The sequence below is a fragment of the Miniopterus schreibersii genome (genome assembly GCF_964146895.1).
Source record: "Miniopterus schreibersii genome assembly, chromosome: 14".
Lineage (NCBI taxonomy): Eukaryota > Metazoa > Chordata > Mammalia > Chiroptera > Miniopteridae > Miniopterus > Miniopterus schreibersii.
Window position 1 is genome coordinate 31207163 of NC_138114.1, and position 16613 is coordinate 31223775.

The following is a 16613-nucleotide window of genomic DNA, read 5'->3' on the forward strand; positions in this document are numbered from 1 at the left end:
GGCTGGGGCCAGTGTGGGAGGCAACCAATCGATATGTCTCTCTCACATCAACGTTTCTCTCTCTCCCCTCTCCCTCCCTTCCACTCTCTCTAAAAAAATCAATGGAAAAAATATCCTCAGGTGAAGATTAACAAACAAACAAACAAAAGAATTGCACCAAAAAGAACTAAAGCTTCACACTAGCCCAAAATGGGTCAATTTGAGCATTGATTAAAAAAATAACCACAGTAGATTGAAGCAAATCAAATTTCCTTAAGTCCATGATGTCCTAATGATACTTAAAAAAAAACAAAAAAAACACCTCATTGATTAATTTTAAAAGATGCTAGGGAATCCATTTGTTTTTCTGAAAACTGGTAAGGAATAAAAGAGGGGGAGGGAGAAATCAGAAATGTACTCTGCTTTTCTGTATAAAAGTTATCTTGGGAAAGCCAAATTGTTAATGAGGGACAGTTTCTCACACATTTTTCCAGCTAATAAATGAGGAAGGAGTGATGGACTCAGAATCTAAATGTTTTGCAAACCCCTAATGAAATGATCATGAATGGCTGGCAGCTTATGTCACCAGAAGAGGCAACCAGCTATCACAAGCCTCTGAGTGATGTGCACAGCCTCACCCCTCAAGTATTCTAATTAAACCCAAATTGAATCGGCCTCTAGACAGAAGCGCCTCTTTGCAGGAATACAGAATGCCGCGGATCGTGAGAGGGTGATGGGGAGACGCGGGAGCAAAACCCAGAGAGACTCTCCAAGACAAGTGACCCAGTTTCCTTAACAAATGAATTGGGAGTGGCCGGGAGAGAAAGAGCAGAAGGTGGGGGAGGCAGAGAGGGGGGAGGGGGAGGAAAACCATAGGAGAGGAGAGAAAGGGGGGGGAGAGGGGCCAGGGAGGGGAGAAAGGGAAGAGAGAACTACAGATGAAAAGAGGCTGAAGAGGCATCAATCGCCTGTCTGCTAAAGCCCCAAACCATCATTATTTGGAACTTGATTCAAACAAACTGTTTCTTAAAATTATGAGACAATTGGGGAAATCTGAACACTGACTAGATATTTGATGATATTGAGGGGTGATTGTTTTAAATGTTAGTGTAATAATGATATCGTAATTATACATTGTTTTAAAAAAACCCTTATCTTTTTGATAATTCTGAAACCGATAAAAATAAAATACCAAAAGTGCAAACATCTGATTGATGGATGGATATACGGGTGGGTGGATGATGGACAGATGCGAGGACAGACTGGAGAACAGATGGGTGGGAAATAAGCTTTGTTCTTTACTATGCCAGTGGGCAGGGGAGAGGTGGGTTAGAAGCACTGTGGACGGTACTGCCGAGTGCTTCGCTCTACACTCTTTGTAAACCCATCTAGTGTGCAAAGGCTGGGCTCCCATTTGCCTGGAGTTCCAGAGGCACTTGAGGGTCTACCTTTCAGAAGCCCGTGTGAGACTTTGGATCAGAACTGAGCCACTTCGGAAGAGAGGGGGGGCCTGGGGCATCGATTTCACTGGTTCGGATCACAGCAGCCTGGCTCTGCTGCCAGCGTGGCGGCTGCTTCTAGATGCTGTAGCTGCTTCCTTAACCCATGGCCCTGACCAAGGCTGCCCATCCCAAAGCAGCTCAGTTCTGCAGTTTAAGTTGGGAAGTTGTTCATAGAAGCTCAACTTCAACTCTCTGTCTTCGGCCTTCACAAGGATTCTGCAAGTTCTCTCTCTATCCACTAATAAATCTCTTTCTTCTTAAGCTCGTTGGAGAAGATTCTGTTAATTCCAACTAAGAACCCATCCAAGCTAAACCTCACATAAGTGAACATTGGACCTCCTTTTGGAGAGGATTATGCTTTCCAATCATTGGACACAGTGTGTGCCTAACTGTCTCTGGGAACATTTTTAAGTAGAAAGTGATGAGCAGTCTGGCACAATACATTTTCATTAGGTCCAAAAAGAAATTAGTTTTAAGTACAACACAGGGCTGCCATAGTGGCACCTTACCACCTCATGGGTTTTGTAAAGGACTGAAAAATTCCTTTGAACCCAAAGCAGTCCCATCACCAGTTGACTATTTATAGAATCATCTTTCAACTGGTCTCAGTTGAATCTTGACCTCAAACCACAAACAAGCAATAGATGAAAGAACAGAGTCCCTTTGGTTCCAAGCTGGAAAGCATGTTTCTTATTATATCCCTTCAGCACCTGTCACATGTTGAGCCTAAAAATGTGACTAGACAATGTGCTTCACTGCAGGTGGGGGCCCAAGGTCATTCTATGGGGAAGTCCCAGCTCCATGGTGGCAGGGCATGGGAAGATGGTGCTTGACAGAAGAGCACACCAGGGCTCTTCTCCCCACTGGGTATGCACAAAGTCCGTGTCCCCCAAAATACCAACACTTCTGCTTTCCTCCGAGGGCAGGAGAGAGAAACTACTTGAGGGCTCCAGAGTGTTTCTCCCCAAATTTATCCCAGTCCTTCCTTCAACACAAAGGGTAAAGTGATAAAGGGAGACATTGAGGCTATGGGAACGCCTGGAATTTGGAATCTGAAGATTGAGGGGGTTTTCTCAGTAACCTTCATTTTCCTCATTGCAAAAATACAAACAAACAAAACCCAACCTTGCCGAAAGATTCACATAAACAATATATTTTTAAAAACTTCTCTGCCAGCACTACATGTGCATGAGTTATTGTATTAATTAGGCTGGATGTGGGTGCCCAAGAGTGGTAGGATTCATGTATTTTAAACCTTATAGCAGTTTTGGTTTTGGTGTATTCCTCATTCCTGTTTCTAAAGTTCTCCCTATTCAAGTTTGACAAACTTGGCCTTAGGGGAAAGAGTGTCTTGTGCTATTTCTGAAACATACAAAGGGCTTAAAATTTAGATAAAATTGGAATTGCAGTCCTGGCCAGGTGGCTCTGTTGGTTGGAGCATCGTCCTGTACACTAAAAGGTTGTGGGTTCAATTCCCAGTCAGGACACTTACCTAGAGTGTGGGTTGGATCCCCAGTTGGGGCACGTACGGGAGGCTACCAATTGATGTTTCTCTCTCACATCTTTCTCTCTCTCCCCCTCCCCCGCCTTCCTCTCTCTCTAAGATCAATAAAAACATATCCTCGGGTGAGCATTGAAAAAGAAATTAGAATTGCGAAACTTCCCTATTTCTCTACTGTTAGATAAAAAGGGTGGGGCTATAGAACCTTTACAGAGTATTTGGAAATTATTCTCTGATGATTTCTCCTTTTCCAAAACCATAGATAAGAATTTATTGCATTTGGCAGTGACAAATTTGACCTGTTTGCCATACAAGATTATGAAGGCAGATTGGGGGAAAGCAGGCTGCACCCTCATTTATCATTATTTCAGGGACAGGGTGACAATACCATCTGATGAAATTCTTCCCCTCTACATAAATCTCAGAAGCTTCGCATCTCCCACCTGTACTGTGCACTGTGGGAAAAGTACCACACTGTCCACTGATAACACTTGGAAAAGAAAGGACCAAGAGAAGCAGAAAGCAACTTGCTTGTATCACAGTCCAGCCTGACTCAATGTTCTCTCGGGCCAATGGGCGAGAGGATGACCTGAGTGGAGCCTGACATGGAAGTATTGGCCTTTCTTGTACTGGGCAGAACCAAGGCCAAGGAAGAACAGTGCTTGGTGAGAGTTGTTCTCTTCCCTGCCTGGAGCAAATGTACTGGCAGCTGTTCACAGAAGATCCCCCACTAGATCAGCCAAAAAGCAAAAGGGGAAGGGGACCAGACCATCCCCATGCCGGAGAGTAAATGACGCCATTTCTCACCCTCTCTCTTGCTGCAGTATGCACGACCCGCTCCCAAGGACAATCCTCTGAAGATTCAGGAGGAAAGAACAAAGTTCTTGCTCATGTGCATCTGCCTGAAGAGATAACACCTGCAGAAGGATTTAACATCCTGGGTTTGTCATTGATCTGCGATGGTGATAAGGGTTAGGTGACATCTGAAATACACTCAAAGGGTATAGAGTTACTAGCCAAGGTTAGTGGGCTCCCCAGGAATCAAAAGGGCCAGCCCGGGAAGTCCATGAGATAAAGCTAGAACTCGATGACAAGTGGAAACCACGCAGGAATCTCAAGCTTGCAGGAGCCTAAGGCAAGATCCAGCTTGAATACAGAGCCATGATAGAGTCAGGCAGGGATGGAATCTAAGATAAAGCAGATGAGGTACAAGCACAAAGGAGCTGGTGGTCTTGGGCAAAGGCCCAAATCACCTACAGGTACTGTTTATGACTCCATTTAATGGGTTAGTAGATTAAAGAGATTCTCGTGGGTTGGGCTAGCTAATCACGCCAGGAGATTAAAGACAACTTGCTGAGCTATTACCATGTAGACACATATCAAGCCAGGGCAAGAAGGACAGTCATCTTTTTAAAAATAATAAAATAATAAAATAAACTTACTGAACCCTTAGTATGTTCCAGACATTGTTATAACAACATTATAATTCACTCATTTAATACCAGAATCCCATAAGGATGGTACTATTCCTACGCCCATTTTACACCTGAGTTAAAAAGCAAACAAAAAAAGTGAATCATAGAGAAGTAAAACAAGTAGACAAAGGTCAGACTGCCAGTAAGAGACCAAGCTGGATTCACAATCAGATCATGTGCCTTCAGAGCCCCCTAGTTTAACCATCAGCTACACTATGCATCATAAGCATCTGCCCTTTACTAGTATAAATATACCTGATATCTTTGGAGTAACAATAAAATAATGCCTACAAAGCATTCAAAAACACAAATCTCATAAGAAGAAGAAATTAAATACTGAGAGTCAGGGATTGTGAGAAGAGATAAGCATTATTCTAAAGTCATCTAGTTCAATCCCTTTGCCATATAGGTAAGTTACTTGCCCAAGGTCACTGTGATGGAGACGTGCAGCCCTTGCCCATCTCTGGTCCTCCGCTCCACTGTGGGCACACGGGAAGGGCTCCCAGCTCCCTGGTAGTTACTGATCAATGGGCTGTGTGTGGCAGTGACATGCGTTACTCCTGGGCTTAAGTATTTTAATGTGAGGCATTTGAGAGGGGGTGTGAGTTCTTTGTGATCTCTCTTCCGCTGCCGTGGTGACCCTGATAACTTCACGCCCCAGATGATACGTTACAAGATCCCTGAGTCACCTCTTCGAAGAAATCTACCTCAGGGAGTCATCAGGCCAGAAGTCTACTTGCCATAAACAAGAAAGAAATGCTTATGTGTTAGGCAACTAAGATGTAGAGAGGGTTTTTGTTACCTCAGCAATCCCCCCACCCATCCTCATTAACATAGTCATCTGATTAACACCAGTCAATGAAGATGACTCCTTAGTTAAATTATAAATCTTCTTTTAAAATTTCTTTCAGTTTAATAAGTTCCACAAATCAAATGGTTTTCTTTCTGGATAACCCCATGCAGAAGGATGAAACTTGACCCCTATCTTCTGCGTCCCACAAACGTTAACTCAAAATGAATGAGAAACTTAAACATAAGATCTGAAACTATAAAACTCCTAAAAGAAAACATAGGCAGGAAGCTCCTTGACATTGGCCTTGGCAGTAAATTTTTGGCTATGACAAAAGGTAGAAGCAACAAAAGCAAAAATCAACACGTGGGACTACATCAGACTAAAAAGTTTCTGCACAGCAAAGGAACCAATTAAAATTAAAAGGCAATCTACAGAATGGAAGAAAATTTGTGCAAACCATATGTAAGATAGGGAGTTTATATCCAAAATATATAAAGAACTCACACAACTCAATAACCAAAATGCAAACAACCTCATTAGAAAATGAGCAGAGGAACTAAATAAATATTTTTTCCAAAGAAGACATTCAAATGGCAAACAGGTACATGAAAGGATGTTTAACATTACATTTCAAAATATACTAAAATCTCTCTAATTCAGAGATCACACTTAATGCAATCTCAACTCTAACACATAGCTAAAAATGAGAAATGAATATTTGAAAACCCAGGAAGTTATTTAAATAAAGTCCACACATTTTATACCACAGGAGAGACTCTTAGGTCCATGTAGGGTTTGGTGACTTTTAATTTACATACAGTTCTAAACCATTGTTTTTCTTCCAACCACAGAAAATTAGAATATTCCAGGTGGCTAGAAGTAGGCACACAGGGAGCAAAAGTTACACATGAAAATGACTCATGACAATAATCAGTGGTCAGAATGACAACTTGAGATATTTTTGTTTAACAATTCCTAAGACCACAGAAGAATGTGGGGGGGAAAAAATCTTGGAGGAAAATTAAGTTCAATGATTAAAAGAAAGAATTCCAAGTTTTAAAGCTGTCAAAAATATAAAGAGAGAGACAGAGACAAAGAGATAGACTAATAAAATGCTACAGTGTTTTATTAAGGTGGGATTTGGGAACTTTTGTTTTCTGCATTTTACTAGGCCTTATTTAAAATTTTCTTGCAATAGTTTTGTATTCATTTTCTTGTAAAAGCTAGCTTTTTAAAAGGATGAATGCAGGAATTGAAAAAGAGACCTGGAATAAATACTTTAATTCTCCAACGAGGCTAAAAAAGGAGGTATAAAGCCTGCTAGTCCATTCTTATGCATTGTCAAATAACCACTACTAAAAATAGAGCTGCTGTTTCTTTTCGAGGCTACATGAGACAGGCTGCACTCACTTCAGACTCCATCTCGGCTGAGCTCATAAGTCGGTGGTATGATCATATGGGACGTGTAGAAATAATGAGGCAACTAATTTAAGTCAGGACTAAAGGAACAGAGCCAAGTCCCACCTGCTTACTCGTTCACTAATGAGAAAGCAGGCTGAGCTGCCTTTTCAGGTTCAGGGGAGCTGAACCTTGGATGCCCCATAAGAGATAAAGATTCTTCTGAATTAGATCATTATATTGGTGTTTACGTAAGAGAACTGATACCACCAGGTGGCACAGAGCTGTGACCAAGTTGGTACAGCTGTTGCCTCATAAACTAGTCCAAAGGTACAGATGTGATCGAAGACTAGCATTTTTTCCATTCCAACGTATCAATTTCAGGGTTGATATGTTCAAAAGATTTAACTACTGATTCAGCCTGGGCACTACTGGCCAATTAGAACAGGAGCCAGGGCAAACAACCGGTACACCTGTGCCGGTGCCCTCCTGCTGAACAGCAACGACCTTGCTGAGTTTCTTTTTAAAACCTGGAATTATAAATTGTCTGGGGGACTTCTTTTTTTAAAGACCCAATCATTGAGTTATAAGCCTTATAAGCAGCATGAGTCGTCATCCAAAGACAAAAGCCCTCCAATCTCACCTCACACTGCTAAAAATATTACTTCAATCCATCATGAAAGAGGCTACCAATAGTAGGTTTTATGTAGACCCTTATAACACCATTAAAGCGAATAAAACATCAGACACTGGCATGATTTCCTGACAAGCCTCCCAGCACAGCTGGGTGAGGAAACCTCCGGCCAAACCACAATTTCTGCCACAACGAAACTGAATTATGAGACAGAACAAAACAAAACAAAACATCTTTGTCTAGTTTAGGCAGATTATAAGCCAAATTATCCTTGAGAACCCTTTGCAGGAGAAAAAATAAACTTAATTTGTAGAGAAGAAAAATGAGACCATAAGCAATGTTTAAAATCTTACCCAGGAAGAGAGAGGCTGCCTACATCACACTCACACTGAAGGCAGAAATAAATAAGTGGGATACATTTATCAGCCAATCTCCTAGGTAAGTAGCTCAGTGAAACCTGCAGATGTCTGCAACAGAACCATACAGATGCGATGACAAATAACAGTGGGTGTTGAGGAGACAATAGGGATTAACGAGAACTGTCACAGCCAGAAAGTATGTGCCCATCTGAAGGGGACAAGCCACCACTCATTAGTGCCATGAAGAAATGACAGCCCAATGTTGACGAATCTTTCCATTTTTTAATGAAAATTCAATAAAATAGCTATTTATCTTAAATTTCTTGATTTTCAAAAGTAGGCAAACAATTTATTTTTTTAAGTATATATTTTTTTATCATTTAGGGTCAACACTATGTGTGACAAACTGAACATATCCAGGCCACAAGTTTCCACCTCTGATTTAATCCATTGCTTCATTCAGGAATATTTCTGAGCATCTATGGAGTACCACGTACTACGCTAGACCTAAAGTTCATAAGACAAAACTTCTGCCTTCCAAAAAATCTTCCAATCTAATGTATGATAGAGATGATTCCCAAGTAATTCTAATACTACCTCTGTGGTACATAACAGGGAACCCTAACTCACACCTGAAGGGGGTCAGAAATAGCTTTGCCAAAGAAATAATATTTAAGTTAAGACCAGAGGAGTAGCTCTTAAATTAATATGTCAGTTAGCTTTGGCTGCATAACAAACCATTCCAAAATTGAATAGCTTACAATAACTACTAGAATAGCTCATGATTCTATCAGCTAGTGATGCAGCTGTGCCCAGCTGGACAGTTCTGCTGATCTGGGACTTGTTGATACGCCCACAGAGAGCTGCTGGGTTGGTTGGGGTTGGCGGGGAGCTGCTGGCTTAGGATGGCCTCTGCTGGGACAGCTCATCCCTGTTCCCAATGGTCTCTCCTTTTCCAGCAGGCTGGCGCAGGGCTGTTCACATAGCAGCTGGGCAACTTTCCAAGGGAACAAGTGGATACACACAAACCTTTCTGAGGACTAGACTCAGAACTGGCACAGGGTAGCTTCCTCTGCCCTGCGGTGAAGCAAGTCGCAGGGCCAGCCCAGATTCCTGGGGAGGGAAACTGATCTCCGCCTCCTGATGGGAAGTCACATTGCAGAAGGTGGCTTCAGGGAGGGGTGGACAGCTGCGGCCATTTGGACAATCTAGCTCACCAGATAGGAAGGCATGACACATGCAAAGGCTTGAAGATAAGAGAGGGCAAGTGGAGTTGGGGACATTCCAGGTTGTTTGGTATGATAGGAGCAAAGAAGGCAAAGGGGAAACTGAGGAAAGACATGACAAGTGTGGCCAGAAGAAGCCAGATCATGAAGGGCCTACCATGTATGCAGTCCAGTGAAATGGAGATTAAAAACAAAAACAAGACAAAACAAAACACTTTCTCTCTGCAAAATAAATATAAAATATAATCCAAGATTGAACATAAGCATCCTAAATAAAATGCTCTGGGGCTCATAAAAAGGAGATAAGATATCTATTTTGAAAAATTAGAGAAGGCTTTATGAATTCAAGCTAAACTTGGAAGAACAAAAAAAAATGTGCCAGGTAGAGATACAAAGGTCTTAAAGTCTCAGTATTAGTTAAGTACAGGAGAAGGGAAGCCCAAACTGTATTTATAATAGACAGCAGTGTGGTTTGGCAAAGCTGAGGGTGGCAAGCTCTCCACCAGTTTTGACCTTGACCTCATGATGATGTTCACACGTGACTCTCTCCCACATTCATATCCCCATTATGCCAGAGCTAAGACAGAGTGTGGTGTTACATAAGATCGCCATGTCCCTGGTTATCATCTCAACTTCTCCCTCCCACTGGTCCATTGTGACACTAAGTTTGAGAACTACAAATGTAAACTTTCCTAGGGTAGCAAGGAAAGGTGCAGCTGAGAAAGTAAGTTAGGTTCTCAAATGCCAGGATGAATTTTAACTTAGGGAAGGCAGTAGAGAGTCCCTAAACATTTCTGAGTACAATAAAAGCATATATTGAGCTGCATTTTGCAAGCATGCAGCTGACAAAAGTGGATAAAATGGAGCAGAGAGAAGCTGAAAAAGAATGTTTCTTATCCCAGGACATGGGAGGGCATCACTAATCCACCGAGGGACTTTTTCTAAAGAAGCCCAGGTACAGCCTCCCAATTCTTCATAACTAGAGTTCTACAGCTATCAAAGGAGGTGGAGCTGAAAAACAAATCAGAACCCAAAGGCTGCCCTGAGGCGGGAGACAGGGAGCCACTTAAGAGGTGAGAGCCCAGTTGGGAGGGAAGCAGAGCCAAGGTGACCTGTGGAAATGAAAACAGGGAATACATTTGAGAAGTATGAGTGAAATATGTCACTGGGATTTGACACGTGCTCAATTGGGAGGTGAAGGAGAGGGGAAAACCAAACAGCATTCCAACTTTTTAAAGATTGGAGGGAACTGTGGTACTACTAAGCAAAAAAAGGAAACTTGGGAAAACAAATTAATTGTAAAGTTTAGAAAAAATGGATTCAGTTTGAGTGTTGGGTATAAACACCAGGCCTAAAGGCATTAGAAAAGGTCTGAGGCTGAAGTTTGTAACTACAACACGAACCAAAAATCTCATGTATATAGCATTTCTTCCAAGATTCCAGCAACACTGAAAGAATATGTATGGGAGAACAGGCTTCTTATTTCCCCTAAGAATATTGCAATATCGTTCAAGATTCTTGGCAAAACCCAGAATAGGAAGAAATGTGAAAAAGTGCCTGGCAAAGAGTTTGGTTTTCTTTTGCATAAGAAACAATGGAAAGAAATGACTCTTGCTTGCATACTAGGCCACGACTGCACAAGTTGAAACCTGAAGTTTCCTGCTCCACCTTCCAACTTCTGCTCTGTGTCTGAAGCTCGGAGTTAATGAGACACGAGAAAACTGATCAAATTATGAAACCCATGAACCAGCTACCTCTAACTTGAGATCATTTTTCACGCAACAAAAGTGGGGGCCCATGTTCATTGGAGTGGAGCTATATTTCCATTACAGGAAGATAATAAAGAATTATGACTTCGAGTATGGGTTCTGGATTAACATATCCTCGAATTCAAATCCCAACACTGCCCTTAGCTGAGGAAGTCACTCAACTTCTCTATGCATCTATTTCCTCATCTGTAAAATGGAAAGTGTAATAGAATCCACATCTTAAGGTTGTTGTGAGGATTATTTGAGAAATGCATGGTAAGTGCACTTAATTATTAAATATGATTGTTTCACAGTTACCCTTACTCTTTTTTGTATAGACACTCTTTCAAGTGCTAATGAATAATTCCCCTTATACATTAATATAATCCATGGGGAGTTCTCACGTTTTCTAAAAGGAAATTTTCCTTTGGTTTAGCATGAATAGATGAGAAACTTTAAGAACTTGCTTATGAATGAATGACTTCTATAATGGGAATTCTTAGTGATTTCCCCATTCTTTGAGAGGACATAAGGTAATTGCTAGCCATAGAGTTAATCTACTGTGATATGCCAGTCTTACCCAGTCTCCCTGTGTATGAAGTTAGGGAGATGGACTTCAACAAATGACCTTCCACATCTGGGTATGGCCAATTTCTGCTTTCTACTTCTACTAACCCAAAAAGGTAAATAGGGATTAGAGTACACTTTCAATCCAGCTCCAAGGATTTACTTATAAATTCTTCCTCTTACTAATACAGTAACATAAAGATGGGGTTATAGGATTAAATTAGCATCATTCAGGGATCTGACCATGTAGGAAAGCAGTAGAATGGCCTAAAAAGGCAACCTGGCCAGAGGACTCCCAATTTGTAAACTCATAGATTTGTTCTGCTAAGCATATCTAATTCTAGGCCTATCATAATGTTCTACCACAATACAAAAAAATTTCTTCCTAAAGCTATTTTTTCTCATAATATCCTAAACCAGCACATGGTTACTTTATCAAAGAATTTTCTGCAACAAGTATTGGCAGTGGTGTGATGCTAAATGTTTAGCAGCTGGATGGCCAGGAATAAAAAGTCCTGGTGTATCACTTTTGCCAATTTCTGTGGTGTAAATACTCCTACTGTGGATGATTTTAAGCTACTATAGAAGTCACTGAAAATAAAGTTGGGAATATCTGTGTACAATTGGTCCCAATGAACCAATATGAACTTTCTTCAACACACCACTGTCATTGCACAAACTACCTCCTAAGCCACCAAGTTTAGTCTCAACTATAGGCTCAGATGTCAGTACTGTCCCTGGAGACCATGTGGAGCAGGAACTGAGGCTGGATCCTCCAGGTGACTGTTAAAACCATATCCAGCTGGTACACATTGCTTTGTTTTGTATCATAAATACATTTTGAGGGTTTTCTTTATATTAGTTGCTCTTCCCAGCCCAGGGTAGCCTGCAAGAGCAATCAGGAAATGTGGATGCAATAAAAACAATATTGAAAACAGTTCCAGGAGCTTCTCTGAGGCCCTTAGGGGCCTCATTCCTTCGCAGAATCTCAAGAAGCTCATGTTACCCTCCTGAGCAGACCCTGAAATTCTCCTTCAGTCACCAGGGCCATTCTCTGCACTGCCCTCTTGTGGCTTCACTAGCTGCCACAATCTGGGGTTGACGAACCCCTGGCCACCTTCTTTCCTCTTCAAGTATCTTACTGGCGCTGCAGCTGTTCTCAGTACATTATGAGGAAAAGCCTCATAATCTTGGGTACACACGTTATTGGACCCCACCTTTTTGGGGAAAATATGGGACAAATTTTCTCATGCTGATTGGGAAGATAGCTAAGTTGCACAACTTAGAGTCACAGCCAAAGTATCCCTTACTACAGGGAGTCTGGGCGTCAGAGTTCCATCTCTTTAGGGTGACCTCTAATTCAGTTTCAGTGCGATGGGGTGGTTCTTGTCCTCTGTTTTGGAGTTTTGATCCTGGGGATGGATAGTTGGCGATCTCAAAGTTTCAATTACCACTTTTTCAAGGGAACCCATTCAGCCCTAATGCTAGGAGAACTTCTAGTGCCTGCCCCAAGAGATGGCCCAGGTTAGTTTGGTTCCTTTCCTCCCTCTCAACAGTGAATGTGCACTAGAGATTTTATATGATCTCTGTTTATCTCACCCACTATTGATGTGACCTTGTCTCTTGACAGAGAAGCAGACTCTTCCTTCTCCAAGGGGAAAATGCAGAGACTGGCAAAGGTCTCACCACAGAAAGGCTTTGGAAAGGTGCCTATCTGGAAGAACATTCAGAGCCAGCTCCTGGCACCTCTGCTTTAACCACTGAGGCAAGATTTCTGGGCATTACCGCATAGCACAACTGTTTCCTTTCATAAAGGCAACTGGAATGGGGACATTCCAGTCCTCACCCTTCTGTGAGAACCTCCTTCACAGGGCTATGGAGGAAGATAGCAGGAAGTAAGCGACACTGCTGTGCAAGCTGCAGAGTGATGAAAAGATGTGAACGATCAGAACAGACTTTGTGGCTTAACCTGTTTCTTCCTCTTGAACTTGGCACAGTCTTCTATTCTGGTGCTTACTATTTAATGAGTGTGTGTCTCTACGAGTCGGTTTGGTGTTTGAGTCTCATCCTATCCCTCTCTGTATCACCAGCACGACCCCAGAGGTTTGCACACAGGACCCCAATTTTACAAAGGAAGGAACTGAGGCACCAGGAAGTTCAGAGCTAACAAGCTGCAGACAGATGATCTGAATTCACGTCTCTTGATTCCATCTGCAGCAATCACATCACCTTGACACATGACAAGAGATCAAAATATGCCTGATGACAGAGGAAAAGAGACAGGGGCGGTCCTTGTCCCTCAGCTGCCAGGGACTGGATCCTCACAGGGAGCCCCTCCCCAGCTTGTGCCCAGTAGGACAGGGATTCACAGACCACATTTTCTCCTGTGAAGCACAGAGGCCAGTGCTGGGAAAACAATGGCCTTGCTGGGATCGAAGAGAGCTAGGTCCAGATCAGGGGACAAAAAAACTGAGTCCCAGCTAGACAAGCATGCCAACCTGCTCTCCTCCTCCTCTTACCAAGGTCTCCAGAGAGCACGCCCACCCCCCTTTCTGCCTCACCTCCCCCTACCACAGAGCTCCAGGAAAGCTGCTAATGGCTCATCCCCCAACCAGCCCTGATCTTTTCCATTCTAGGCCTTCCCTCAAGTTCTTCCTCTGCCTTACATGCCCTTTCCCTTCTTTCCGCTTAAGAGCACTTACTTAGATGTCAGTATTTCATCCCCAAAGCTGCCTCCTCTCTGCTCTCCAAGACCCTTTGATTCCTGCACCCATTGCATCCTGCTGTTCCCTTGCCAGAAACCAGTTCCTGCCTCCAGCTGACAATTATCACATTGAATCACATTGACCCCCAGTGTCAGTGCCTACCTCCCCCACCACAGCGACCACACTTGAGGCCAAGACAATTTCTTAACGATTTTGCCTAGCACAAGGGGTGATGGACGGGTAAGCGTTTGTTGAATGGATGAAGTGATGAATGGTGTGGATAAAAGAAAGCCTGCTGAGTGCATCAGTGAATATACCCTCTTCTTCGAACCCTGTCTTATGAGAACTTTGCTCGGCCACTGCACACCCTGTCTTCGAATGACCAGGCGACTACTGAACACATCACAGAATCAGCCAGCTGGCTCACAGAGGAAGCGGGGTGAGGGCTGAACAATGGGACCTGCAGGCCCCTGAAGTGGGGAAAGGGAAGGATGCAGGAGGCACGAGGCAAGGAGCAGACCTGGGGCAGTCTGAGGGCGAAGGCCCCCGCTGCCAGGCAGGCTCATCTCACCTTGAGGCTAATAGACACCAGTGGTCTTCACAAGATCTTGCTCATGAAACCCTTAAAAGAATGTTCAACTCTTTGGCCCATTTTAAAAGATGACATCTAAAGCTTTATATGCTTAAATACTTGCAAAAGTTGTAGTATCTAATTTTTGTATATTGTGCACATACTTTAAATATGTTTTGGGCAAAACCTTGAACAGCAAAATCAGCATGTTAAATTTACAGAAAATATCCACAGACCCTAAACAGCCAAAACAAACTCATCATCAAATCAGGCAACCAAATCAGAATTACTGTTAGAAAATATCTACTTTGTTTTTTATTTCCAATAAATGTATTCGTACACGCCCCCTGTCCTCATGGTAACCTCTCCGTGGTAATTCTAAGACAAGGCACAGAGCCTTTGCCAGGAGTGGGAAGCCTCGGCGAAATGACACGTGGTCTGTTTCTGTTTGCTTGGCTCTCCCTCTGGAACAATGCGTTCTGAGCCGTCCCTTTGTGTTTTGCCCAGGAGACTTCTATATGCCGTGGGACCATGTGACATTGTAGGCCCAGGCTGAGAGTCCAGCTCAGGGAGAAGTTTGCCTTTCTTTTCTGAAGCAGATGTCAAATGAGTTCTCAGGCAAAGAAAAATTCTGGAAAGCAGTTCAAATTGAAGTTGAGGAGCTGAAGATGAATTCCCTTAGATGCTAGTGATGCCACGTGCCCTGGGCAGTCTTGGGCACCTCCACCTGCAGCACCGCGGGCAATGCCTTGTAGCAGTGCCCTCGCATCCCGGTGCCCCCTGCTCCCGACCTGGCCTCCTCGGCCACCCCTGCAGCACCCAGTCAGGTTCCTTTCGCTCACCAGCCCTCAACCTTCAGAGCCCAGGCCCCAAATTCCTGACTCTCACCACCTTTCCTTCATGCTGGAAAAACTCCATTACTTCAGGGAGCGGGATTTTAGAGAGGTATTAAATGGAAAGGTAATCATATTAGGAAGGTATTGATGACTGATAACCCTCCCAAGTTTTAATGTAGTGTTTGCACTTTTTCAAAGAGGAACTTGTTTACAAAAAGGAGTCTCCCATTGGTTAGAAATTCGGGCAAGTATAAGAGAAGCTACGGTAACTGGGGAGGAAATATTCTAGATGATTCCAACACAGTTTTAGACCAGTTCTGATCACTGAGCCGGGAAGCAGTAACTTGTTAAGTGGGCCCTAAGCTTGATAAGTAGCATCCGATATTTTAAATCTGCAGCAGTGCTGACTGGGAAATGCCCTTAGGGTCAGTCAATTGGTGGATGATGCTGCAGGGCCAGAACGGGGATGGACAGAGGTCCAGACAAACTTGACTTAGGTCCCACTGTCCTTGCGAAGTCCATCAAATCCAAGTCTTTGGGGGTAGTTCTAATCTGCTCTGACTCTCAGATATTTTTTAATCAGTAGAGACTAGACATACAGCCCAAGTGATGGGAAGGCCCGTGTGACCCAGTCAGACAGACTCAAAAAAAGAACCAGGATTCTAGAGGTCACTTCAGGTCATGCTGCATGTACCTGAGACTAAAGCCATCAAGATGTAAGAAAGAAAAGTACTAGATCCAAGATGCTGCTGCATTTACTCAGGCACATGGTTAATTTGGAGTTTTCTCTTTAAACCCAAGGAGATGAATCTTGCTTTCCAAAATGTGGTAGGAAAATGGATTTCTGCCACTTGACTTCACCAATTCGGCAAATAACACTGGCTCTGTATCTCTGAACGTAAATATGAAGATTTCCAGAAAGAACAGCCAAAAGATACCTTTTGAATTCCACTGTAACCGTGACATTCAAATGACCTGACCGTACAGCACTGGAATTCAGACAGAATTAAGAAAGTCTTCCAACGCAATCCGAAACATAAATGAGCATGAAGAATCTGCTCCCCTCCCCATCGATCCTTATTACTTATTCTCATAATAAACAGCAGGCTAATAAACATCTGTTCCTTCTCAATGTCTGGGGGATCTTGTTTGCAAACAAGAACAACCATTGCTTTGTTCTTTCTGGAGAAAACAAAACACTATCAATCAAAGCAGAGCTACATACCCAGACCTGCCGCAGCAGCTGCTCCTTCAAAACTGCGTGTCGTTCCTCCGGCAACCAGAGTGCCTGGCGCTTTTGGATGCTCGGCCCCTGCTCC

The 16613-nt window shown here is 43.0% G+C and overlaps 1 protein-coding gene across 1 annotated transcript in view; it reads right to left on the reverse strand.

Moving 5' to 3' along the window:
- Window positions 1-16613, reverse strand: part of ASAH2 (N-acylsphingosine amidohydrolase 2) — a 73789-nt gene extending 57176 nt beyond the window's left edge. The window contains exon 1 of the mRNA XM_081158711.1: window positions 16520-16613. The gene's annotated coding sequence lies outside the window, so the exon portion shown is untranslated. The remainder of the gene's footprint in view (window positions 1-16519) is intronic.